This window comes from Hetaerina americana, unplaced genomic scaffold, assembly GCF_022747635.1.
Source record: "Hetaerina americana unplaced genomic scaffold, ioHetAmer1.1.p SCAF_7, whole genome shotgun sequence".
Lineage (NCBI taxonomy): Eukaryota > Metazoa > Arthropoda > Insecta > Odonata > Calopterygidae > Hetaerina > Hetaerina americana.
The window spans coordinates 41,614,568-41,640,734 of record NW_027287316.1 but is presented as its reverse complement, the minus strand read 5'-3'; the positions used below and the strand labels follow the sequence as shown (position 1 = coordinate 41,640,734).

Here is a 26,167-nt window from a genome sequence, read left to right as displayed (position 1 = left end):
AGTTTATATAACTGCGCTTTCCACGCAAATTTTCCTTTAGACTGCTCTTCAAGTTCGTATGCTGAACATGTGTGGTATTATGAATGATGCTGGCATCATCGGTAGTAAAAATATTTCAAATGCGAAGGAATAGTGCAGTTTTTTAATAATGTGTTGTTGATTGTTGTTTTTTTTACGCTTTGTTCGCGTTTGCCGGCCTCGGTGGCGGCGGGGTAACGTCCTCGTCTGCCAATCCGGGTTCGATTCCCGCCTGGGTGGGTTTCTTCCACCTAGGGCTTGGGTGTTTGTAATCGTCTCCATTGTTATTCTTTGTTAATAGTCCGATGTAAAGGCCAGAGTGCTGTTTTCGGACTAAGGCTAAATAAATAAATAAATAAATGAATAAATATGCATTTTTTTAAACGTTGATTTGTGTGGGTGAGTCTGGATGTGGAAAGTGTGGACGGTCTCATTATTTTCGGATTAATCGATGGAAAGGGAAAAATAGCGCCTTAATTCGTATATTTTTTGCAATTTTTTATGATAAGTTATTCTGTTTAAAAACCTGAAACCAGTTTAAAAACCAGTTTATAACTGAAAATGGAAAAATGTACGCATCGTTGGACTATCATTTCACTTACTTAAATGAAATATAATTGGCATAGATTTATACCGGTAATGAATATTGCTTTTCTCCCGAACTATTACAGTTTCTCCGGCAAAGGCGAGCCAAGCTTCAAAGTACACGCTACATTTGATCATATTTCCAGTAATTATCTTTCAGAAATGTCTGTAATAGTGTTATTAAGTATTAAATAACAATGCCCGTGTAAGTTTTAATAATGATGAATGTATTCGATGTGCACAAAGTCAACGGAGAAGAGTATTTATATCCTTAGAGCCCTAGTATATTATAGCCTTATATTTTTTTTATAGCCTGATTATAGCTTATATTATCTTTATAGCCTTAGTATTTATATCCTTTCAATTAGTGAATTCCTTAAAAACTACATTAATATAATCATTCTTATCATGTTCATTTACAGGTATGATTCGATACTTAATCGATGCAATAATGAGGGGTTTGTAGTGTAGCCACGCTCGTACTAAGTGTCGATATACTTTTGCCGTTTGAGTGCCGCAGTATTTCCCACCCCCTTCTTGCTTCGTTACTTGGTAGGTCCTCCCTTTCCTTTAAACCTTGTCACAAAAGCAGATTCGCTTCTTCCCCTCCATCTCTTCGCGTCAATCTAACTTTCTGTCACCGTCTTTCTTGGCCAAGCCGAATTCCGTACCGTTAAACCGTTTTAAAACAACTCGTCGATGATGTTCGTACGGCGTGGACTGCGACGTCGATGCACGGAGTGTGTTGTGGCGTTTGTTTTAGCGTCGTTCAGTCATGTTTTTCGGGCGACGACAGCGAATCCGTTTACCCCGGAGCCTTCCTACCTTTCCGTGAGACCCTATTAGTGCCGCGGTAATGACGCCTGAGTATTACAAAGTGTGCTCCGTGGTTACGTCACGTCCTGGTCTGAGGCCTCGCGGGGTGATTCGTAGTGTTGACAAGTCTTTTTTTAATTTTATTTTTAATTGTCCACGCGAGGCGTCCCGCGGTCCTGATCCCATTAGGGCGCGGGGCAGGCGGGCGGGACGTCGGAGCGAGAAGGGGGGTGGTCCGTGGAGTAACCTTCACCCTTCGGCCCGCCCGTCCGCGTGTACTGGGCCGCTCCCTGGGAATCCGGAGGGTAAAAGCAGATGTGTGGCCTCCCCTCCGACGTCCCAACGTCCTTGCGCCCGCTCTGGGGTGTGTTCGACTCCCTCCCCCCCACCTACACCCCCCCCTGGTCGTCGGCTGTTGAGAAGTGGGACATCACTTTTTTCGGGACTTCGCTCGGTAGGGAGAGAGATATCTAGGTTTCCATCCGCAGTAATCGACCGGGAGGATTCTCGGATTGGTGGGGAAGAAGGCATAGGGGTCACCTCATGCGGAGGCCTTAGAGGAGCCTCAAGAATCTTTCCCATTGTCACCTCTGATTTTCCACAGCTTGGGTGACGATGTTTGATCAGTTTCAACCGTTTCCCTTCCCCGCCATTCTGGTTTTCTTATGCACTTCAATCTGCCACACAAATCTTTTTGTCATTGGACTACGACTCGTGCTAGACGATTCGTTCGTCGTATCTAATTGCATTGTGTGACATGCTTGCTGATGGCAATCCCTTGTACCCAGTAATGCGCGAGTCGCGCTAATGTAGCACGAGAAAGTTTTTTAACCGATACAGACATCCACTCCGATTTGTTGCCGGCATTATCTTGAGGTACAATTACGGGAGACGCAGGGGAACGAGGCATGAGTAAAGTTCACGGGGAAAATACTTCACATCCGGGATCATAACCCTGAACTCTCACTTCTCGAGCGAGTGCCCTTCGGACAGGATTCGGCGGTTTCGCAGGAAATGAGCAGCACCACTTTCTCTGCCGGGCAAATCCTCCAATTTCATATTCCTTTTTTTAAATACAATTTTTTCGCGGGGAATACTTTAATATATTGTAAATTAAATAATTATTATTTGGTACTCTATCGGTTGAGGCAGGTTTAGGACGGACGCAACCTATACAGTTTTACACCATGTTTTACTTGCCCCCTCCCCCCCTTAACGTTAACACACGATCTGAAATTGGACATTACATAGAGTCCCTCTTCAATTCCGCATACTTCTTCCCTCCCCTCATCCCATCCAACATATCTAGGGCCCTTTGCCTTTTGATCACAGTCTTCAACATCCCATTCCCAATCAAAACGCTCTGCATCCGTCTTTCCTGCCTTCTTTAGATTTATCGCAACAATCCTTTATCCTCCCCAACCATGCCTAGCACTTCCTCGCTTATTTTACTATCAGTCCTCTTGACCTTTTCCATCCTTATCCAAAATCACATTTCAAAAGCCTCCAATCTATGCCTATCATCCTGATTCAATGACTCCTCGCCATGCAAAACCCACGTACCATATCAAGGTTTGGACGAGCCTCTCTTTCGCATCCATGCTCAACTTCTCCGTCGTCAATCTCTTCCTCGTGAAAGTTTCCCAGCATAATTCAATTTTTCTTATCTCTCTCTTACTTTGACCATATTGGTCCAAAACACTTCCGAGGTAGGTCCACTGTTTCACCTGTTCTAGTTTTTGCCCTCCTATGTTAATGTTTTACTCATCTTTTCTCTTTCTAGAAAGCCGCATTACCTTTGTTTTATTTACATTAGTTCTCATCCAATATATATCGCACTGTTTTACAATGCATTCAGCAGAGTTTACGTTCCCTTGGCTTACTGACTCGCACCTGTGCAGTCTGAGACATGTTTTAGTTGCGGATAAGTCTCCTATCCCGACATTATACTCCTATTTTCTGCAGTGCATTCATTAATTTCACCCAATTCATTCTACCAAATACTTTCTCGAAATCCACGAAACAGACAAATGCATCCCGATTGTATTCTATGTTCACGTCCATCAGTAACCTCATTGCTTCTATGGCATCACGCGTGCTTCTCCCCCTTCCGAATCCAAACTGATCATCCTGTAAGTAATCATTTACCATGCTCTCTATCCTTTTGTTGATGATCCCGAGAACCACTTTAGTTGCTAGCAAAATCAAACTTATTGCTCTGTATTCCTCACATATTGTTGCCTTTCCCTTTTTTGGAATAGGGGCTAAAATTGATCGTTCTAACTCTTCCGGCACAGTCCCTCCCTCATAAAAGCTAAGACCTCTTCAATAAAAACTCTCCATCCCAAATCTTCCTTAACCTTTAAGTCGTTCTGTAGGAATGGTGTTTACCCCCACGGCCTTATTTGATTTCAATTCCCTTATTGCCCTTTCTATCTCGGCATCGAGTATGCCTGGATCCAAGCTACCCTCATCTACGTCGTATTATCTTTATATGTGTAACCTTGCTGGCCTAAGTTCCTAAACATACAGTTCTCTATATTCCTAACATCTCTCTAGGATACTTTCCGGTTCAGATAGTATTTTTTCTGGCATACATTTGATTATTTGCTACGAGTTTTCCTTTTTACTTCCCGGCAGTGCTTTCAGTTTCTTGTGTAACGCACCAAGTTCACCCTTTCTCTGTAAACGTAACATATCCTCGCAATGTCCTTCACCACCCTTCTAACACCCTCTTTGTTCGCGCCTTCTACCTAAATCGGTGTTTATAGTATTCTATTTCCTTCTCTCGTATTTCTACTCATCTTGTCCGTGATCAATGGTTTCCTTGTCTTCTTCCTATGTACCGTTCCTTCGGTTTTTTTGTGGCTTGAGATTTCCCGTTTTTGATATATTCCCAATTTACCTTCAATGGTACCCAACTCGCTCATGATTTAGTCTACAGTTTGCTCCTACTCCTTCCTTTTCGATCGTATTAATGTTTTGCCATTCCATTTCCTAACCCGCCCTCCAATTTTTTGATTCCAACGCTACACTTCATAATTACAAAATTGTGATCCGAGTCCGCGTCCACCTTCGGGAAGTCACCATTAATTGATCACGCTTTACCAAAGTGTGTGCCCGACCATAATAATCTGATGGTCATTAATATACCTTTATCTCTTGTAATCAAACACATCAAAAAATTGCTGGTATTGCCATATTATATGGTCAGGAGTTAGGATTTAAGTACCAAATTTGGTGGTAATATTCCTCTTTGGTACTCCAATATCTCTCGGAACCTCCGTAGTGTTTAATCTCAAACAAGGCATGCGATGATTAATGTTCCCAGTAATAACTATATCAGAGTTTTATCACATCGTGTCGAACTTCTTGACGCCTTCCACAATATGCTAGGGACAATCAATATTTGGCGAGCCCCGGAGTCGATAGGTCTCTGTGTGCGCGTGCCAGGGTGGAGCCCACGGCGCCGCACGGAAAAAAGGTTGGTTGTGTTTTTTGCTTCCCCTAGATTGTCCCGGGATATTTTTTCACCTTATTGGAACGTATGCACTTGTATTCGTACACACACGCACATGTATGCGTTTGTGTCAGTTTTAAGTAGTTGCAAAAAAATAATATATAACCGTTTACCAATACCTGTACGTATTACCGTGGAATCCTTAGTTTTAATGAGTAATGAGTGTCATTGGAACCAACTTTCAAATATTGGGGAATGGTTAGCGAAGTCCATTTAAAGTGGAATATCTTGAAGTTGAAACAGGAACGATTGACGGAAAACGCAATTCCACCCGCCGATTTTCGGTATCGTGTGAAGAATCGGGTATATTTTGAATTAGTGTATTCTCTAAGATGTCTCGTTTAAGGTGAAGACTCAAAAATCGCTCGTGCGGCGATATTTGAGTGAAAACGTTAGGGTCAAGAAAAAATAGGTATCGGAGTTGAGGTGGAACGACCCGTGGGTAATTCGCGATTTCCGGCCTAACCGTATTCCTTCCGCGGTCTTGCCTCCGTCTTAGTAAGTATCCAATTTGAGTTTCCTCTGCATTGTTCGCAACCGTAGTGCGGCCCCTTTAAGCTCGGAAGACGTAGATGACCTAAAATGTCGGTAGGTACCCCGTGGTAACCACTGTGTACTATTCGTCTGAATGAATAATCCGACGCCGAAGACCAGGGTTCCGTTTCTCCTAACTAATTAGGGATATTGATTTGCTAGTTCATGCGGAGCCCTTGTGCAATAATAAATGTGTTGCAACAGTCGTTGTGGACATTTTAAAGCTATGTGATGCCAGAGGAAATAAGGCAAGTAGGGTGAAGTGGGCGTGGATGGGAGTCTAAAGATGGAGAGACGTGGAGAAGTGGCTGGCCGAGGTACCAAGGGCCGAGGTACCGGGCATGTCTCCATACGCACGTGAGGCAAAGCAACCCTTGCAGTTATTTGCATTAGGATCATTTTTCAGTGAGATTATTGGCACTCAGCGGCAACATCTTCATTCAGTTAAGGAACTCCGAATCCATCTTCCGATGCGGGTCAGTTAGGTTTTTTTACCTCGACTGTTCCACTGAACATTATTGAGTTTTATGATACCTTTTCGACCGCTTTTAGAGGACTCTAAAAATTAGCTGGTGGCTGAACGGATCCCAGGCCGTCTTTTACGGATCTTGACGGGCGAAATGGCGCACGCTGTTTTTTCGCACTTTCACCGTAAGCTGCCCTCCCTGCCCCTCGATTCTTGAAGAGCGTAACCCAGAAACTCAATCGTCTTCTTGCGAGGAACCCCAAGTCTCAACGTCAGCATCGTCGTGGAATTACGAAGAGGGCAGTTTGATTGACTCCATAGTCGATGCTTAACGGGTGACCGCTCGATTTAAATGGGCCGTGGTGAAGAAATAAATATTGTAAGGCGAAATGAAGTGCGGGGAATCTTTAGGGCGTTGGGGATTCCGCGCACGTAGCCCCGCAGGCCACTCAACCCTTAAACGCCCTCCCGCTCTCTCCGTATATCTCCGGAACCTTTCCCCTTTTCTCCCCTTCCCCGAACCCCCACGACTCCCACTCCTCCTCGCCCCCGGGTGACTGGGTTGCGGCGGCGCCAGGGGAACCGAGCCGCGCCTGCGTCTGGGCCGCGGTCGGAGGGGTGCCGCGCTGTGCTCCGTATCCGCGTGTGGGTGGGCCGCCCCTTGCGTGCGGGGATGCCGGGGAGGAGAGGGGTCCGTCTGGGAAGCACATCCCTATATCTCTCCCCGTGAGCCGCCACAATGGGCGTGTGGCCGGGAGTGTTAGGCCAACGAGCATCGGGATCCTCAGAGTCATGTATTTACTGTTCCATCCAAAGTGATCGAATCATTGGCTTGGAAAGTGTTTTACTCCGGTCCCTCTTTTCATTGAAATATCAATTTTACGCCAATGACTTTTAATAAGATGATACCATGCAAAGTAGTTGAAGTAAGTAAAAAAAATGCTCTCTATGGTCAAATTTCGTCACCCGTAAATAAAAACTGATCTGTTGGTGATGTGACTGACGAAAATTTCAGAGTAAACGAAAGAAACTATAAACATACTGTCAATGCTTGAAAGAAACAGTCTGTAGTTTTGTAGTCCCTCTTGTCGTGCTGAATTTTTTTGCCCATTTAAGCAATCGATGAAAAATGTACGTGTATAATTTTTACGTATATAGTGCCCACATGACACTTTCATTATCTATAAAATACTTTCTCTTCGACGAAATGGTTCAAAGATCACGGCTCTATTATTCTGAACCAAAGGTAGATTTTGGGCGCTCTCGAACAGCGATTACGTAATACTAATCGTATGGACTCCCTCCAGTCTAGACACTTTTGCCGTTTATTTATTGCTTTCGTAGTTCCTCATTATGTCCAAAGTCCAAATGCCTTCATGCCTCTTCCCCCCGCTTATCTAACCTCCTTTCCAGCTTGGCCTTTAAAGATATCCCTTTGCCTCTGAATACCTCCTCCACAGAAGACCCTTTGGATTCATGTAGTCATTCATCTATTTCCTTCCCTTTCCCGTTTTTGTAAAACTTCAGTTTTACAAAATCGTGAGTTTTCTCCCTCACTATCCAATTGATTTCTCCCCTCTTCTCAATACCCACATTTGAGACTCATCTAATCTGTGCTAATCCTATCGCCTACTGTCAATATTGATATACTTAATAGTCTGTTTTCTATATCTTTCCTTGGCGTGCCAGTCGTCAGTTCCCCTTTTGGTGGAAATTCTTCATTCGCCGATGCTATTCGTTTCATTTCCCTCTTGAAGTACTCTCCAAAATCAATTTCAATAGTTAGTGATTCCACGGCACAGGAACATTTGGTAAAATTTTATTTTCTAGTCGTCCGAGTGGTTGTACGTGTTCTTTTCTACACATGTAGTCACGAATTGTGTGTGTGGATTTCTCATAATTTTTTCCCCGTCAGATTTTGTTATCGCGTGCGCCAGAAGTACCGTTAAAATAGTCGACGAGGCAGCATCCTCCTTCGATGGCCTCTGAGTGCCGACCTCAAAGTAGTTCCCATGTGAATTCGGCCGTCGAACGTTCCTGAGATAACAAGTATGCCTCGACGGAGTGGCATTTGGCGTCTGGATGATTTGAGAGCTCACGGCACATTCTAGTGCGAGAGTCTCGTTAGGTACGTGGAGAGGGTAGTTATCGCGACGAACTACCCCGTTTGGTTCGACGGGTCACCGAGTACTGTCTACGCCACTTATAATTTTTTATTTCAGTCTATGAAATGCGAGTAGCCAATTTTTTCTCTTCTCTCTTGAATTATTGAGAGCAAATACCCTTTGTCTGGCATTGCATCAGAGGCAACGATAATATTTTGGACATTTGTTTTCATACAAAGTGATTTTGACGCTGCGGATTTCAGTGGACATTTGCGAATTTGTAAAAATATTCTTGTTTCAACAGATTCATACAAAAATCAAAAAAAGGTACGAATATAGTTTATTTTGTTCCATAAAAGTATTGACAAAAATGGTGTGGAAAATAGACTTCCAGAAGAAGTCAGGACAAGTTTCGTGGGCTCGGCGAGGATAAAAGGAAAATATGTTTTTTGTCACCGTGTGTGTACCGTATACTGCTGTCTCTTTTTAGTCTTAGAAATCTGCAAATAGTGGAAGTAGAAATGTCATATGCCGCGTTGAGTTTCTTTGTTTAATTAAAAAAAAACAGTGAATCACTGCAAAAAATAACCCGTCGATATATCACTTTTACTCCCCTCCCCACTCACATCAAAGGCTTTTGGGAACACATTTCCCATTGTTTATCGAAATCGAATCCCAATCAAAATTCGACCCAACCGCCTCGAGTGGTAGTGAAACGGATGGACAGGAGTTGAGAGGATTAATGTCACTTTTCGTGAAAGGGCTTCTCCGTGACGGATTTGGATTTTTCCGCAGGTGCCCCGAGTTTTCAATCAAGCATTTCGTTTATAATCCAGTTGACATATCGATCAAGCCGGCCCGGTGTGCTACGCTCCCGCCAGCCAGCTCCCATAGACTGCGGGTTCCTGGCACCGCACCGTAGGGCTAGGTTGTTGCTGTAAAAATTCATCTGCAAGGAGAAAACTGCGCTTCGCTAGTCTTTTCCTCGGGCGGACACGAGGGGCAAGTGGGGGCAACGTCTGCTGATCCAACATCTGGAGTATGTAACCTCATGAAGTGATACCTCGGCTTAGGGGCGTTCGAGGATTTTCCCAAAGAAGTGAACGTTCAAGGGCTGTGTAAAGCTTGCTTGCATCACTGATCATTATTTGTATTTTTTTCTGTCCACTTATCAAACACCCTGAAATCGACCACTGCTATTTAATGAGCGTAATCAGGTCGTTGGGGTGGGAAATGGGTATCTACCTAAATCCTAAACATACGGAGTCCATTGGTTAATGGAAAATATTTTTATTGACTCGTGTTGTGTTTGGTGCCAAAAGCATTACTAAGCTCTTGCACGTAATTTCTTCGTCCTGGGTTGAAACTTGATTCTTCTTCACGTCTAAAATGGACAAAATGAAAGTGCATAATGCGGAGCGAGTTAAAATCTGTTGGTTCTTGTGGCTGAGCGATCGCTCAGTCGGGGGAAACAGGAAAAAGGGAAAAATTTTGTGATCGGGTTTTTGATACTCGAAACCGGGAGTGTAAAAATTGCATTCAGGTGCTTCTGAAGAGAACGATTTCTCTTTTCATTGCGAGATAAGTTCGATTTTGGTGGTGTAGGCTATTGTGTGTGCAGGCCCTAGAAAAAAATGAACTATTTTGCTATTGAACTGATACCAGTCGAACGCGAAGTGGTGAGGAATGGATGAGCCTCAAAATAAATTGAAGAAGAAATAGCATATTGCATGCATAACCTCTTATCGTACTAATCCAAAGAGTTATAATTTTATAATTCAAATCATAAATCGTCTAAGCATCATTTCGCAATATTGGCGGGCCTTTCAGCGCAGTTGTATGGCCGTTAACCCATTTAAATATTACACGTTATTACAAAAACCTAACCTCGTGTATAAAAGCCTTCCCTTCGCGGAGAGTAGAATATTTCTTCGCGAGGTATGAACAGGTTTAAGGTCGAGGAAACTTTCTGCTGACTGTCTTCTTACCTTCTACCATTCTTGGTACAAGTATGGCTACATACATTTAATGATATTGATAACACAAATGCTCATGAAGATTATTCTGTCGTTTCCACCACTTTGGTTGTCTTATCATTCGCAAAAATTAGTTATTTTTCTGCAAAGGCATACCAGAATCAATCAGCACTTGTATATGGTACTCTTGGTAATTCATTTGGTGGCATTGAATCTTTAATTTCATATTGTATGCTTAGTATGTAGATTTTTATTCCTTATTAATGGAATCAGATAAAAATTAACACCTTAGTCGCCAATCACGATTAAGCTAACTTAAATGGTTTTACTGGTACAATCCGTAAAATACGAGTGCCAGATCTTAGTTTTAGATGTAACTTAGTAGAAACCGTACCTTTTTTGAATTTCACTTTGCGTTTCCATATATATATACATTGACGAGTGTCGCCCGTCGGACTACTGTATGAGAAATTTCCAAAAGTGACCAGAGGCGCGAACATACCTGTCGGCGTGTGTGGGATGGAGAGGGTGGTCGGAGTGGTGCACCTGGGGGGCGGGGTTTGGAGTTACGGGGAGAGTGCGAGGCAGGCGGGGGCAGTCTTCCCCTGTTTTTTTCGGCTTGGAGGGTGTCGAGTTTCGAGTGGGAATCGACGTTGGAGGGGGTGTGAGGAAATCCATTGCGTACGTGACTGTGAGAGAAGGGAATATAAAGGGAAGAGTTTCTCTACGGCTCTTAAGGTTCAAATTCTCGCGAGGGAGAATATCCATTTGCTCCAGTGCTTCCGGTCTAAGTCCTTAATGCTCCAAGTGGTCAAAGTCGCTTAAGTTACCTTCCATTCACTTAAGCGTTTTGCGACGCGGGATCTTTCTGGTTTTGTGTTCAAACAGGTGTGGCAGGAGCTTCTAGCCCACGTTTTTTTTTTTTTTAATTTTACCCCCGGTTGGTCAATTAAAATGGTTTTGCCAGTCTTTTCATTGGGATTTGTAAATATAGAAGTAATTTCTAAGGTGTTCCGCTTTTCCTTGACCCGACGAGGACGTTTCGCAGGTCATTTCTCCTTGTATTCACTTGAGAATACCTCCACGGCCTCAACTTGTTTTTATGATTATGCAAGTTCGTTTTTTTTTATCTTTTGGTCGGTTTTTAAGAACCCGTCAAGCTTGAAGAACCCCGCCCACCCCTCCAATCTCCTTTTTACTTGCACTATCTTCCTTAACGCGTTTCTCTCGATTCGTGGGGGCTTCGCCCCCCTCTTACCCACGATTACTTCTATTATGCTCTTCAATGAACTAATGTTGATTGGTAGTTTTACTGCTCTCAAATCAAATCAAACACCAGTAATTATATTACGGAACTATTTTGGCAGAGATGCTTGTTTAAATCTTTAAACGGCGGAAGAAGTACGAGGTTAGCTTGGTACTACTTTTAGCCCATGTTGAATTTTTATAATTGCTGTGGATGCAAAGTAATTCAAAATATTTTCTCTTTTGAATTATATGAGTATATTAATTGTTCGTTGAACTCGGCTGCTGCCGAATATCAGGTTTGTGGGGGAATCCTACCTTGCTATCTTGGGCTGATACCCGAAGTTTGGTGGCTTCTGTTAGTCACTTTTGACAAGGGGGGAAAACAACTCGCAACTTAGACTGGTGGTTACATATAGTACATATTCGATTACCACAGATCTATAAAAACTGAGTTATTGTTTTTTTTTCAATTGCCGACAGCATTTCTTATACTCATATTACGTAACTGAATTCGTAGAGAATTTAATGTAATTCAATTTAATCTCCATAGTGGAATTTCAGGTGTTTGAGGAGGGGAAAATTTAAAGAAAACTCGTAGATATTTCATACCTCAAAGCCAAAAAGACGATTTCACGACTTTTATTGTTCTCTCCATTTATTGTGTCATTTAAAAATGTGGAATGGGCCGCAAAGGCAGTAATATTGACAGGATGGATGTGTATGTATATTCTATGTCTTAAGCTGCACTGCCAATCAGTTATGGGGAAAGATATCTTGGAGGTGTAAGAAAATATCTCTCTGTAAAAACTCTGAACTTCGATAAGTATTTTTTTTCAACCGACTCGGCGGACGTTGTGAATTGTTCATACTTGCCGTGTTCATGCATTCAATTGGTTCCTCTGGAAGGCAGAAAAGATGGGGAATTATTGGCAAAATAGGTGTTTAGTCATCATTGCTGTTCGATCGGCAGAAAATCTTGTGGCAGAATTGGAACTCCGTGAAAAAATTTTTGTATATCTTACGTCATTGGTTACTTAATCGAATGCCAGTGGGTCCACATGCCTTTCGATATCCTTGAAAACACGATTGTACACAGTGCAATACGTGAGTAACTGTATGCAGAGTAATTACCGCTGTAGCGTGAATGAGCTTCCTATAAAACGTGTCGTGGTTGTTTGCTTCCGTCATGGTCAAACGCGAGCGGCCCACCACTTATGTGTGTGTTGTTGGCATACTCGTCCGACACCAAACCTTTCGAAAATTTTTATTTCTGTCGACGCAAGATATCATAACGGAAAAAAAGACTGCATGTGCCGGTGATCGCAAAATGAATTTGAATGAATTCATATCTGTACTTTTTTTTCTCAATCAATCAAATTCAAATTTATCGCAATATCACAAAAGAGTGAAGGTTGTGTTTTGTTACAAGATAAAAATTACTCATCATATTTTTCGCTTGTTTCATGTTCAACTTGAACAACAAATTTTCGCGCAATTCTGATGACAATTGTTGGGAAAATGAACTGAAAGTTATTTTGTTTTACTCGGTCCTTCCAAACCTTGAAAAGATTTGTCGGCAGGTCCCATTGTTTAAAAATGTACAATATGGATCTACGGCTTCACTGTTTATGAACTCTTGAAGCAATATTGTTGTTAATAAACGTAAGCGTTAGTACAATACACCCGAGAAAATATATAATAGACGTGGACAAATCACAGGCAGATTTGATTTCGTCAAAATTGCATCAGCACCGCAATGATCTCGTTCTCCCCCGTCGTTGGCATTTTATGGTTACTGTAATACTTCGTTCGATTTGCAAAGGCAATGAAATTTAAGGTAATTAAGCGTGATATAATTCTCTGGGTAGAGTTATTTGTGGGCTAGTGCGGTCTGTTTGTTCCCCCCGAACGCCCTAGACTTTCCGGCCCTGATCGCGGGCTTTGTGTTCTCATTGGCCTAATTCCAAGGGAAGGAAGTCGTTCAGTCGCCATTACCATAATGCACTGCGCTTCGCGAGCAACCATGCGCAGCGGGAGAGAGAGAGCTCTTGAAAGACGTCTTCTCCGTGTTGTGTGTGTGTGTATATATAATATGAGGTTCGCGACTCAGTCCTTAACTTTCTCTCCATTCTCCCGTCTTATCGCAAGTTTATTCGCATGCACGCCCGGGCGGAATGGTGTGCCCTTAAAAGACCGTATCACCAGCTCTTTCCATCCCTATCAATACAAATGCGGCGGAGGCTTTTCGTCTTTGGGCTCGCCATCCGAATAATAAAAGGGCTCGAAGGAGTCCCTTTTACCATTTCCTCTTGCCTTTCACCGTATCCCTCTCACGCATGATGTAATGGGAAGCCGAATGTGGTTGCGGTCCGTTCGCACTCGTCTCTCGCCGAATCCTTCACGGAAGAGCGCGCATCCCTGTGCGAATGCGTAGATTTTTGCATGCGTAATGCGCTTCGTGTGTTGAATGTTTTTTTGGGCATTCCGATCAGCTGTCCTTCGTGCATATTATCTACGGAAAAACTCCCAACGCATCAAGTGAGAATGAAAATTTTTGAGACGTCTTCGTTCAATTACAATGAAAACATCTTTTCGTCGACACTTTGTTCGCCATTGACGTATTTTTCCTATTCATTAAGCGTTCAAAGATGTTGATGTTATTGAAATTTCGCTATTTCACTAGCAGGGGTTAAGGTCGACATTAATTCACCAGCCATATCCAACCTAGCTTAGGTTCTCCTTCCAGTTAATCTGGACGCCTTTGTTTCTTCGCTTTGGCGTCTCGTTCCTTGTTCCAATTACTTTATATTGGATCTTCCTCTACGGTTCCTCCATTCACATAACTTTCAGCAACTTTCTTCATCAAGCCCACGTGTATCTGGGTGTGAATTCGATAAGACCATCCCTTTTCTACAATAGTTTGCTTTAGATTTATTTATTCTATCAATCCTTGTCTTGTTTGATCCGTCGGTTTATTATTGCTATCCTGGATTGACGAAAGCATGATGATTCTTGACATTTCCTCTCTTTTGTGTTGCCGTTAGTCTCATTGCCTAAAATCCATAAAAAGTATGGTTAAGATATGTTTTAATTAGATGTTTCATTACTTCCAGACGATATTTGGAAATATCTAATAGTAAACAAAATACTTAACAGTAAATCAAAACCCAGATAGATTTAAGTATGGTTAAACAGTAATAAGATTGAGCAAGTGGCATAAACTTCGTACTTCGGAGCAAAAAATCACAAGCTATGATATGCTACAAGAAGAAGTTAAAACACAAATAGATTAGGTGAAGAGAGGAGATGACAGGCGTTCTGGAGGATATGGTAGTGAGAAATTTTTATATAGAAAAAATAAACAAGGTGGAATGTATAAAACCAAAAATAGGCCTATGAAATATGAAATTTTGGATGATGAATGATTTTTGCCGGACAAACAGTGGAAAGTTGAAGGAAAAATAACCAGAGAGAAAAAAAAGTGAGAATGAGACTACAAAATTGATAGATTTCAATTGAAGCTTTGCTTCCGCGAGATTCTGGTGACGAAAAAATACGTGTTTTACGACGGTAAAAACCGTGATTAATGGGCCATGTTCACATAGCCTCTTTATCTTCGGCCCCTCCACACTTTTTCACGCCCTCTTCTCCCATGGATATTTTGCAGCAGTGGGATTTTTCAATAAAAATACCTTGGTCATCAAATCCCTAGTATTTCTATGATTGTGTATACCTTCCTTATTATATAGATATATGTTAATGCCTAATATCTTGTTAATGCAGACATGTGCTACTGATCGGAGGTCCCGGGTTCGATTTCGGATGACACTCCAAAGCGCCCCCAGTTTCACCCAAGCAGTGTGATTTATCGGTCAACCAGACAATCCTGATAAATCGCGGGTGGCACATGGAAAGGAAGTACTCCATTTAAAATTGTTCACATCTCACGCGTCCTATTATTAAGTGAACTCTGTCCTCACCGATGAAACAAACTTTTGGGTTGATTACTGGGTAGTATATGTAATCTATACACTATCAAAATGATCAATCCGAAAGTTGGTTTTATAGGTTATGGTAGATTTCACGTCATAAGTCCAAAGAGTAAGGAATTCAAACATTAACAAGATGGGGAGGCCAGTTCCTGTCCCTTTGCTGCCTATAGTTTCCCCACGAAGATCTGGTACCCGAAAAATCTCCTAGTTTGGATGAGGATTCCGTTTAAATTATACATATAAATAATTTAAATTATACATATATAATTTAAACGGAATATATATATATATATATTATATATTTTTGTATATTATATGTATATATTATATATATATATATATATATATATATATATATATATATATATATGCACATATATACATATAAAACTTATGTGAAAGTCTCACAGATGTGAATAATAATGTACACTAAGATAGCACTTGCGAGCACATGCAAAGGCACAGAAACGCAGAAAAAAGAAACTCACTCGTATTTCGTATTTTTGATGACGATAACCAAATTTCTTAAGGGAGAAAATTAACTCAATTCCTTCTCTCCCTTAAGAAAGGTGGTTATCGCAACCGAAAATTTGGAATACGTCTTTCCTGTGTTTTTGTTTGTATTCGCCAGTTCTATCTTGATGCACATTACATTTATTTATTTGTTTGTATCCCTTTTCCGTATATATGTATGCATGTGATTGAATACATTCGTTTATGTCTGTTATTTGCCGCAATTCACGCACTAGTATCGTAACTAGGCCTCGTTTAAGGTTCAATTTCCCCCCTCTCGTATATATTAAAATTCGCTTAGTCGCCATATTGTGCATAATTTGTGGTTTCATATTATTTTGATTATTCATGAATGAGAGCACGATGAAAGGCCTTTTCACCCTTTGCCACACGCCTTTGTTGGTGGCTGGGTTAAGATTGTGCACTATTAGCCCCAAGTGTCGTCTCTTGCTCGGGCGTCTCGCGACGATTAAACGCTCCCCAGCTCACCTCCCCAATACGTCCCGGCCCGCCCGAAGCCCCCGGACTGGAAGGAGGCTGCGACAGCTGGCAGGGAACTCGAGGCGTTCTTACCTTCTTGTCGCCGGCTGAAAAGAAAAAAAAATCGCAATCTAGCGGCCAGCTGTTGCTCTCTCCCGCCTCACTGCTCTGGTTGTGCCGTATCGGTTTCCCAAGACTGCTTTGCGCGTGCTTTTATCGGGGAGTGTGTGAAGATTTTTTTCTCAAGGGATGTTCCTTCCTTCCGAGATATACATGCAGTGCCTGCTGTCGTACTCGCTTGAAAATTCATTTGCGGAACTATCGCGGATATTCTAATATGTTCCTATTATAATCAAGATTCATGCGTAATTGAATAAACCTTGGTTTAAAAATGTTATTGGACAATTGACTTGTGTTATCCTTTTATTACTATAATGGAAATTCGATATCTCCATTCGGAAACCTTGAAGTTGCATTGATGTTATACAAATGTCGTAAAAATTCATTCAGAATTTTCCATAGTGTAAAAAAAATGTGCATGGTAGTGTACGTGTACTGGTGTAATAATAAACAATCCTTTTTTTTGGACAAAACTTTATCCTCGTACATCACATTTTCATTACACACTGCCCCGCGTTTGAGTCGAAAGCTGTGATAACCCCACCCGATGGCAGTGAGCTAAGTTTTTTAAACAAACTTTTCTTTGCCTGTTGCCCAAATGTTTTTGCTAATAAACTATCCAAGTCTTTAAAAACAAACTTCTCTTGCGGTGGCCCTAATTTTTTGCGCTCGCTCTCCCGCGGAGGACGTGAGAAGCGCTTCAAGTTATCGTCCCCAAAAGCCATGAATGAGAGCGGTAGCTGTAAACTGTAATCTGCACTCCCAAATGCGTATCGTCACTCATCGACCGAGGGAGAGTGTGCGGAGGAAGAGAACTCCGCCGACGGAAGGAAAAGCCCGTCGTCTGCAACAACGGAGTCTGGAATCATTCACCTCCTAAAGGGACGACGTAATGGAGAAGGTTCATCCACCCCAATCGCCTTCACTATAGGCGGAGAAGAGCTACCGAATCCATCCGATCGGTCAGGGGAAAGAAGAGGGGTTGGGAGGGAGTTCGAGCGGCGGCGACACCCTTGGTGATTCAGTCTGGGAACGTTTCCCCCGTCACGATCGTTCGTGGGAATTTCCAGGCGGAGGGGTTTCCGAAAGGACTACTGTATGGACGGGGCATGGGATCATATTCATTATGAAAAAAATTCCGTGTCTCACGCGACATGAAGGGAGAGAAGGGCTGCGTTTTCACTGGCTCAAGGGTGGTCGCCAGAAAAGGGGTATGGAAATTTCTCGATTATTTCCTGCATTTCTCGGGCGGCATTTTTCCATTTCGCGTGTGTACTACTAGAAATATTCTCGTAATGGTATTGTTCACCAGTAATGGGATATGGAAATTTCTCATTTTTTCCCTGCGTTTCTGGGATGGTAGTTTCTATTTTTCGCGTGTTACCGTAAATAGTATCTTTCCGATCGTATGTATAGATATATATTTCATGATCTTTCATTTCACTATCTTTTCCTCTTGTGTCGTCCATTTCTCCTTTTGTGGGTGTGTGTGGGTATATATATATATATATATATATATATATATATATATATATATATATATATATATATATATATATATATGGGCACTCTGGGCACCTGCAGCTCCACCCAAGCTATGTGACTTTTCGGGTACCAGATCTTCCTGGGAAACCATAACCGGCACAGGGAAAGGAACTGGCCCCCCTACCCTAATGTGTGAATTTCACACGCCGTCGGGCTTAGTACTGGGTGAACTCCTCTACCATCACTTACCAAACCGACCTTCAGGTTGATTACTGTGTGTATGGTTTACTGAAAGCGAAGGGACGGAAAAATTTTCCCAGGTGGTCTCTTTCGGAGAAATGACTTTTTCGATGAAATAAAATAAAAAAAAAAAGAAGTTGGTCTTCTGAGGAACTCGGCGCACGTAAGCACCGTTTTATATAAAAATCGTTCGCATTATGCCTATATATTCTTCAGATTTATATGCGTCCTTTTTCCATTCCATCCGTCCGTAATCAATCATTTGTTCCTTCCTCTACCTCGCCTGTAATTCTAACGAGGGCCGTGGTTTACAGGTGTAACTGGCCGTGAAGTTTAATGGCTTTTTTCGTCCCTGCAGCTGAAATGCATAGTTGTTCTTGATCGGATATGCCCTCTTCCATGCCGCTCCACAACTCTTAATATTTGAAATTGAGATAGTGGGAGCGACAACTGCGGATATTTGCGTGACTTCTATGGCGCTGGAGATTTTTAATTATTAAATATTGTCACTCAATGGTCGAAATTGAGAAAAACAATTAACCGGAAGAGTTTTAAGTGTTTTATATAAGAAAGCAAACGTAGATTCTAGAATATAAGTTATTCCTCAAAAGCAATTGTGATTTACACATGCATTAGTCAATGGTTTTGCATCATTTTTAATTTCTTGGACGTATTTAAAATTTCCCTGTAAACCAAGTCGTTAATCCCCCGACAACCTCGGCTTAATACCTCCGCATATCAACAATTATAAAATCAGAGTCCTGCATACATATTAATGTCCTCGCTAACAAGCTGTAAGAACCCTCAAACCCGAGCAACCGAGCGCCGGCCGAGAGCGAAGTGTCGTGACGTTTTTTATTCAAATATAACGTCGCGACGTTATACATAATTAATATTCTTACTAATGAACTTTTTGGGGAGGCATCGAGCTTACCAACTTAGGAAATGCCGTCCACAGTTTCTCATGAACTCGAGGAGTTAGTTTGTGAAGTGATATTTTGCCGATTTTTGCACCTCTGCGCCTATTAAGTCCAAATAATTCGATTCGCTATCCTTCCTTTTGCTATCCTTCCTAATCCCTTAGAATTCATGTGGCTCTCGCCGCCTACGATTCGTATTACGGACAGTGCTGCCACACTAACGGAATGCTCACCATATATATGTGACGTCTATCGTGTTGGAAACGTCTTATCACAATGAAATTTTCGAGATCAAGGATACTATTAATGTTAACTTGATGAATGAGCGAGACTTAAGATACCCGTCAAGGACTTGATCTTATTGAAAACCCTATTCGGCGTATAACGGCCTTCGCTGACTCTAGGCGACGATCGTATGGTATTTCCCTTCTCTCCAAGCTATCGGACTGATTCGGTTTTGCTGTTGGTAATGGTTTATTCTCCTACGTATTACGGCTGTAGGTTTGATGGATTTTTCTCACCATGGAGGTGGGAAAATGATACTCTCTCGGATAATTTTACGTCTTACATGAAACAATTCACGATGAGACATTTTCCCGTGACCTTCACGAGTGGGTAAACTTTGGTCAGTGAAAAATGGAAGAACAAAAGAGTATCAGAAATTAAAATAAATGTTGTCTCAAGTGTCCGCCTCAATTGTGCGAAAATAAAGAAAAACATGTCAGTTAAATGAATAAAGGAGGCTCTGGGAAGCATTTCGCGTGAAGTGACACGACACGTTCCATTGTTGCCATAACTCGCATCTCGTGGCCGTTTGCTCGTGGAGCAGAATAACGTATGCGTAAGAAATGCCACCGCAATGGGCGTCATTCCCCTCGATATCTATCGAACAAGACGCGCCCAACAAGACCCGTTTTAGTACGCACGAGGCTAAGCAACGAAAACTGGCAGATATGCGCAGTGCCAAACCCACAAAGCGGATGTATAGTATGGGCCATTCATGTTTTTTTGTCCTCTAAATCCTTGAGGACTTAAAAGCAGAGCATGCAATGATGAGTGAATATCTCATTTGGTTCATCGTCCTTATAAGGATTGTCCCCAACCTTCAACGACACTTTAACCTAAATGCAGATAAATTAAAACCGGCGAAGGTCGCCAAAAAATATGAAATATTTGCGTCGCAACTTGTTATCCCTTCTGTCGTCTATGTCCCGATAAATACTCTCTCATGAAGGATAAAGTTAATTAAAAAAAAACGAATTAGGACCCACTGGCAGAAATCATCGGCCCATCGGCAAGCTAAATTGAAATTTGCAGATGCCGGAAGTACCGCACACTATTTATATTTTTAATTTAATCACTGCAATTCCCTTCTCAGTTAATGAAAACACCATGCACTATTGAAATGAAATGAACTTATTGACTTTGTAATTCCACACAATTTTGTGTGGAATTACAAAGTAAATAATTTCATTTCAATATGTTATGCAAATTCCATAAAGTTACGCTGGAAACAACAAACCACACTCTATAGTTAACGGCTTTTCATTTGAAATTTTACGAAACATGACGTACGATGTGAGGATGAAAGCGTGGGTTCTACGTCATTGAATTTCTGAACGAGCCTCTCCGCGAAAGATCTTGCAGCTTTAGGTCCTCGCTTCTTTAAGAAGCCTAGCCCCCTTGCAAATAAAAAATAAACCTACCACTGGTCGACTTCCTCGCACGCCCATCGAAAAAAAATACGACCATCCGCGACCTCTCTCTCTCCCCCCCCCCTCCCCCTCGGAGACGTGCATTCGTCGCTCTCGAGGATGTTTCACCACTCGCTTACTCGGAAAAATAAAAAGGGAAGGTCAAAATTCAACTTTTCAGAACCTTAACGCGCGCGGGCGTGTAAGACGCTTGTTTGTCCCCTTGGAGTATTGACCGATAAGGATGGACCCGGCCCGACGGGACGATTATGATCCCGTGACGAAGGCATTCCCGGTCTTAATCTGCCGCTCCATTTCCGACGCTGACCGCGGAGTCCCATTGTAAGGGACACCCATTTCTGGCCGCGGCGCCAACCGCGCTGATGATAATGCGCGACATCCCAGGGGCGACTCGGGAGGGAAGCCCGGGTACTGCCGTCCGCTTCGCTTTTCAACGAAATGGGGCGACGGCAACATTCAAGGCCGCCGCGGACTTCTAACGACTTTCAGCTCTGCGAGGAATCTTCATCCTAACGCGTAGTCAGAGAGACCTGCCTGCAGGAGAGACATAAGTGAAAACGATTGCTCGAGTAAAAAATCTCACAATATTATTATTTGGAAAATAAAAACCGGTCCAATATTAAAACACTACGTTTTTCCTGCAGAATAAATGCCATCGATCCAATATAATGAAATAGTTCGTCAGTGGCAACTGCATAATTAACAATTGCGTACAAACCGTGGTATAAAACAGTATTAATGATCCAGCTATCCTAAATATTATATAATTGATTTTTAATTCTTGCATATCTCGTATGTGTTACGTTACTTTGTTAGGATAACTTTAATTGCAATCAACTTTAACCAAATCACTCCCAACTTCCTGAGAGCATGTGATCGCAACAAAGAAAAACGTTCTAGAATCTCACTAAATGTTTCAAAATAAAAAAAATATCGTAGCTTGACAAAAATCTCCTGCCATCGTTTTTTTTTACTCGGCGTATCCGCAACACTGATCGTGAGTTCGTACTATAAAGTGATCCTGGTTTCCTTTTAAGAATTTGATGAAAATTTTCCGGCTGTGGACACTCTTAAAAAAAATGTTTCAATGGCAACATTCAGGGAAATGCGCATAAGTAACGAGAGGAATTCGTCGGATTCATGCGCCAGGAATGACCGAGCTCCGCGAAAGGAAGTTTCGTGTACGCTTTTTGCATGCACTTGAGAGGAGGAGAGAGCGATGGATTCGACGGATGAGCGCGGAGGCTTTGTCCCAAGCAGCACTGCAACTACGCGACTTGACATGTAATTTTGAGGCAATCGTCACGTATTAGATTGGAAGTATATTCCCGACCAACTACCGGTAAATGTAATGTAATTTTTTAAAGACGATAGAATTGAGTCCACGTCCTTAGCGATCCAGTGGTGTAAACTGTACTCAGTTCTTGATGGAATATTTTTTACATAATTGACAAGGTGTGTACACGGGATATGGGCCACGCCGAAAACGATATGACGTCTCATATATTACAGGGTCATCGTCTCACCTATTATATTCCAGTTTCAGACATCAAACTCCTAAATTCGAGGTAAAATTCGGCCCCTTTTTCTCTTATTTTCTATTGAAAAAGAAATTTTAACATTTCAATTTTCTTCGTATTTGGTGTTAACATAAAAATAATCCTATCTGTCTGATCCAAGTATTATTCGTAAATTATGACCCAAAAATCAGGATACATTTGTCTTATGGTCCGGGGAATACGGTAAGTATGCATGATTTCTTCGGAGCCTTTTTCCCGACTTTGCTCGACTGAGTGTTTGGGTACTAGACTGAGGGCGATCCAAATCTGGTCATACCGTTGGGGAAATTCCCTCCAATTCCTCGATGTGTGAATTTCAGAGGGTTCTTTCTATGAACAGGTGGTAGGGCCAAGGGAAATGAACTGCCCCCTGACACCTTCAGTGCCGAGATTTAAAAGAGTCAGGCCCTATAATGCTCATGGAGGACACAGTGCACCAAAATATCTCTTTGGGGCTATGAAGAGGTCTTGGGTGAAGTTGGCGAGGGTTGTCAGTCGCCCAGTAACGAAAATTTTGCTTATTTACTGAGCCGGAGAGGTGAAAATACGCTTCGTCGCTAGACCACAGCGCCCTCTGCGTCGCCACCACAGTGTTATTGTTCTTAAAGAACGTTTCTACGAAATGCTCACCAGACCACTGCATGGTAACTACTAAACATGGTGTCGTTTCCTCCAGCTGACGCCAGTACTCCTACTCCGCTAATTCACCTGCGCGCTCTTCAATAATAAATTATAAAATGGTGTTGCATGAAAGGTATTGCAAATTTCTGGGTACATATTTTGAAAAAAGAATATCCTTTTACTGGTAGCAAAGTCCACGGTCCTAACTTGATATCATCTAGGGATTCGGATCGTGAAGTTTTTTATGTTACTAAACGCTGTATTTTATCAAATCATTCATCTGCGTCACGCATCGGAAATGCAGAATAATTGTATGTTTTTGTCTCTCCTAACAAGTGTGTTGGCCCTCATGTCCCCGGAATCCCGAAAAAAACAATCGCTTCCCCTCAGGTTTGCGACAGATCTATAAACTAGGCACATTAGTTTACGCCATCCGGAGGCGAGACCCGTGACATTTGTCCTGGGCACTGCATACCGGACTACTCCGACCGGTTGCATCGTGGTTACACCCCGCTTGACGAAAACGGTTTTGACTGAATAAGTGAAATGACGGAAAATTTCCAATTCAAATTCGTGTTCACGCGCGCTATTTCCATGTAAACTGGAAATTACTCGTTCGAAGCTTTGTTCCTCAATACGACCCGCAGATCGCCAGTATTTTTCCATTTCAAGTACCAGACATGTTCGAAAAGTAAGGGCTGTTTGGTTATTTAAAAAATATATTCGTTAGGGAACGTTTTAATTGGCGGTTTTACTTTACTACAAACTTGCCCAACCTTTCCCCTAATTTGTGATATTCGAGCTTTTCCTTAAAAATCGTGTAAGCTGGAGTGCGTCCAATGAGAGTAAGTTTTCAGCCGGAAGACTAATGGTCAATCGTCGATCAGGTCGCAGTTCTTGATCCACTTGTAGAACGATTTCATCGGTCTGGACACTTGGCTTGCCAATCCGCTCTTCATCATGCACATTTTTAGCGGCCACTTTTCAAGTCTTGACACTATTGTCTAACCTCTCCTTCGCTCGTTATTATAGATCCATAAACTAGGCACAACTCTCGAAAAAATTGGGAAGTTGATAATCCTTTTGCGCACAAAAGTCGAATCACAGTACGCACTCCGCAACTTGCGGCATCAACCACTTCCGTTGACATTTTTACCTGCATTCACCGCTGGGCGAACAACGACCGAATCAAAACAGTAACTTCAGTGTTTTTGGGAACAATCATTAGATGGCGCTGCATGCGTACAACTTTGCCTTAACATGCCAATACATAAATATAAGAAAACCACCCATCCTTTGCGAATATACCTGTTTTTTACGTAGTACGCACTTAGAAAATTTAATCCAATGCATGCTTTTCTGCTGTGCTATCTGTTGCGATGACACTCATTAATGCCCTGAGTTACAAGGCATTACAATCAGACCTTTTAGAAAGCAGTGCTTCACCACTGGTGTCGCACTGATAACACGCTCCTATTATAACACCATCATATCAAAAGAAACAATTTACAGCAGAGATCGATGTTATCCCGCGAGACCTTTGGAACGCTCGACTTGGAGCGGTTTCCTACATTTTAGCATCACGACGCGGTTTTACATTAAGCGATATAGTTGATTAAGCAAAGATGTCCGTTGATTCGGATTCCTCGGTTGGGTCAACATTATTAATGTTATCTCTTAAAGTGATAACTACCCCCCCGCTCCTAACCACCACACCCTGTGATGTGCATATGTGTTGAACTAAGGCGTAGAAACATCGTTGGTGGTTAATGCGAGGATCTCAAATCACGGCGATTAATCCTCGACGATTTTGCAGCTATTTTCGGTTCAAATCACTTGCCGGCGATGACGTTGAATTTACTTGAGGAGAGTTTGCAGGGAGGGACTATTTTTTCCAGTTTTTTTTTAATTTTCCTCGGTAGATGGGCAATTTTCACGAGTTTTTCATTATGTGCGTGACAACAGCATTCGCGCTGAGTTATTCTGGTTATCTGGATTTTTGTAATTAACTTTTTTGCAGGTTTCGCATGGGAAAATTAGGCCAACCAAAGTGTCCCTTCATGTCGTTGGGGTATTTTCAAATGAAATGGTGTGTCGTGTATGGTATATATTCGGCACACCATGTTATATATTTATATAGTTTTGGTACATATATATATATTTATATTGTATTTATTTATTTATATTTATAGATATAAACCATAAACACAGTAATCAACCCGAAACCCACAGTACCCAACACATCAGGGTGGGGGGGCCAGTTCCTTTCCCTGTGCCGGTTATGGTTTTCCAGGAAAATCTGGCACCCGAAAAAACCACATAGCTTGGGTGGAGCTGCTGGTGCCCAGAGTGCCTTGCCCGGGAATCGAAATCGAACCCGGGCCCCTCCGGTCAGCAGTCCAGCGCTCTGCCCCTGGACTATATATATATATATATATATATATATATATATATATATATATATATATATATATATATATATCGATGATGTTGAAGCCCTCACAAGAGCAATATAACATTTGGACGACACAATAGAATACTAATAAAATAGATAACACTTAACAGGACCCTTACATTGTAGATTGTTTAAGCTGTCGGCCTTCGACAGACAGCTAGAAATATTGACGTTGGGTATATCTTTGGAGCAGCTAGTAAAAGTTGAAGCAGCATTACCGGTTCGGAATATTCTATAACGGAATTGGTTCCACTTTTGAGACTGGGGAAGTAATAGTAAAAGAATAAATGATCTTGGCTGAATTAAAATCAATATAATTAAACAATCTGCAATCTGGCATCCGCTACTACTAACGCTCGGATGCTTGTCTAGGCGCAAGTTATTATTCGCCTCTTGCCGCAATTCCGCCTATTATGTAAATCCGTACTTACGTAAACAAGTACAGAAACCTGGAAATGGTAATGTGTTTCTCCTCTTCGTTAATCCATGCAACAACATCCTTCAGGTTCTCGGGAGTGGTGGAAGTCGGCCGAAGTCTGGGAAAGGGGGTTGTGGAGCGTGGGAGGAGGAAAATGGTTCGCAAAAGGTCTTCATTACCGTCGGCGACTTTCGCTTGGCAACTGGTTGGACGTCTCATTCCGTGCGCTCAAGAGAGAGAGGAAAAGTTTCCGTTTTTATTAAAATTTGAAACTCCTTGGATATCGATTGGGGACGGAAAGTTGTTTAATCTTTTTTTTTCGCGTTTGTCTGCGCCGGCGAACATTTATTATGCCCGTGCTCCGCGACTGCCTTCGCGTCT

General features: G+C 42.1%; 1 protein-coding gene across 1 annotated transcript in view; it reads left to right on the top strand.

The window, feature by feature from the left end:
- The window catches only part of Arl5 (ADP-ribosylation factor-like 5), a 102,432-nt gene that overhangs the window by 65,898 nt on the left and 10,367 nt on the right, over positions 1 to 26,167 (top strand). The gene's annotated exons all lie outside the window — the stretch shown is intronic.